The sequence below is a fragment of the Epinephelus moara genome, chromosome 12 (assembly GCF_006386435.1).
Source record: "Epinephelus moara isolate mb chromosome 12, YSFRI_EMoa_1.0, whole genome shotgun sequence".
Lineage (NCBI taxonomy): Eukaryota > Metazoa > Chordata > Actinopteri > Perciformes > Serranidae > Epinephelus > Epinephelus moara.
In genome coordinates, this window is record NC_065517.1 from 22,739,424 (window position 1) to 22,742,273 (window position 2,850).

Genomic DNA, 2,850 nt, shown 5'->3' on the forward strand with positions numbered 1-2,850 from the left:
ACAACCGGTCTAGGTACCATGTCTGAAGGGTTACTTTTGGTTCCAAAGGTACCATACTGAAAGTGTTTGGTAGAAAGGGGGCTGAACTGTCTCTTGTGAAAAAGGCCCATAAAAATCTGATGATGTCATGCTGCAGTGGATTTAGTAAAAAGTTTTCCTTTGGACTGAATACTACTCACTGAAGTCTAAATATGAATATACGTGATAATATTGAATTATCCCCAAAGCATAGTTAGTTGTGTTTATGGACTACTTTTAAATTTAAAGATAAAATAAACCTTTATTCAATGAAACACAAATATTAGGTCCAAACAATATTCTATTTGCAATTTTCTCAAAGCATAAATATAATTTATTAATTAACTTTAACATATGCTGAGTTTTAAGGAAAGTATGTCTGTGACTGTAAATAGTGGATTAAGATTATTTGAATTGTGCTGAAATTCAGATGAAAGTCATCAAAATCAGACTTTTAAAATCTAAGATGTGTTTTGGAATGAGACCCTTCAGAGTTGTAGACATTTTGATGTCACAGGTGTTGTATTTGTGCGAAGCTTCCCAGCTGCAATATGGAAGTTTCTTGAGAACAATTTGCAGCGATGAAGATAAAGTTGAGGAGAAGAATATCTCTTTCAACTGACAGCTAACAGCTACATTTGGCAGCTCTCGGCTCAAGAAAGGCAAACCTCTGGAAAAGAGATACAGTGTGAAGAAGTGGACTGAGTGTTTCCACTTCGTTTGCCAGAATCAGACTTCGTCCACGAGTCAAAGTGGAGTTGTGAATAACAAGGAATGGTGTTGACCAAACATGGTTCATGAATTTAATTACTGTGCCTATATACATTACTTTCAAACTGGGAAGTAAAAAAACAAATTTAATGTGAAAGAGTAATGTGTTTGAATTGAAGTGCTATGTACTGTTTTTGTAGTTTTTTGTTTGTTTTCTTTTCTTTCTTTCTTTCTTTTTTTTAATTCACTGTACAGAATTGAAAATATCCACGCAGCTGAAAAACACTCATGAACTGGATGTCGCCATTTTGGTAGCTTTTTATTTAGAGTGTGTTTCTAGAGTGTTTTATATCAAAAATATTTTTTAGTCTTGCTGTACTTTTATTATACTGCTGTAATTTTGTACGGCACTGTGTTTGTCAGCATGAAATGTGTTTTATTCAACAGTTATTTGAGCACACATTGTGACTTTAAGTATGTACATGAATATACTTGTACAAGGGCTACAGTTTCTTAAAATTTTGAACAAATAACTCCAACAGTGATGCTCTGAGGGTACAGATCACACTCTGATACACCCGAAAGGGTTTTTTTGTATAAATAATTTAAATAATTGAACTTTGTCTCATTCGTGTGTGTCTGTACATTATTTTACTTGGAACCAAATTTTTTTTTTTTTTTTTTTTTTTTGTTTTATAAATCATAATCCAAAATGTACCTTTCTTTTTGCAATAGAAACAACAAAATTACATTATTTTGGTTACATAAATTAATGTTTTAGCCTAAAGTCAGTGAAACTCTCCAGAAAAGAAAACATTTTCTGTTGTGACAAGTACTTTTTCTGCTTTCCTAAATTGTTCCACATACATGCATCCTGAACAGTTTAAGGTGGGACTCCTTTTAGAAGTCTAGATATAAAGCAAAGAAATATTTTTACCTCAGGAGGATGCATTTAAGGAGCACTTAAGCTTGTCATTAAAAAGGTCATGATAGAGGATGTCATAAAAAATGTGATATAAAAGTAATAGTATAGTATGTCATAAAAAGTCATGAACAAAACACCATAGCGTAGTATATGGTCAAAAATCACGAAAAGTGTCATAGTATAGTATGTCCCCAAAAATCATTGAAAAGACGTCCGCAAACATGAAAAACGCATACTGTAGTATGTCGTCAAAAATAATGAAAAAACGTCATAGTATAGTATGTTGTCAAATATCACAAAAAAACGTAATAGTATAGTATGTCGTCGAAAATTATAAATAAAAGTCATTGTATAGCATGGCGTCAAAAATCATGAAAAAGCATCATAGTATATTATGTCGTCAGAAATAATGAAAAAACGTCATAGTATAGTATGTCGTCAGAAATCACAAAAAATGGCATAGTATAGTATTTCCCCAGAAATCATTCAATAAATGTCATAGTATAGTATGTGGTCAAAACTCATGAAAACACATCATAGTATAGTATGTCGTCAAAAATCGTGAAAAAACATCATACTATAGTATGTCGTCAGAAATCATGAAAAAACGTCATAGTATAGTGTGTAGTCCAAAATCGTGAAAAAAACGTCATAGTGTAGTATGTGGTCAAATATCACAAAAAAACGTAATAGTATAGTATGTCGTCAAAAATTATAAATAAAAGTCATAGTATAGCATGTTGTCAAAAATCATGAAAAAACATCATACTATATTATGTCGTCAAAAATCATGAAAAAAACTCATAGTATAGTATGGCGTCAAAAATCACAAAAAAAGTCATAATATTGTATGTCGTCAAAAATAATGAAAAAACATCATAGTATAGTATGTCGTCCGAAATCGTGAAAAAAACGTCATAGTATAGTATGTCGTCAAAAATCATGAAAAAAAGTCATAGTATAGTATGTCGTCAGAAATCACAAAAAAACGTCATAGTATAGTATGTTGTCAAAAATCACGAAAAAGGTCATAGTATAGTATGTCCCCAAAAATCATTCAATAAATCTCATAGTATAGCATGTCGTCAAAAATCATGAAAAAACATCATACTATATTATGTCGTCAAAAATCATGAAAAAAAGTCATAGTATAGTATGTCTTCAAAAATCATTCAATAAATGTCATAGTATAGTAT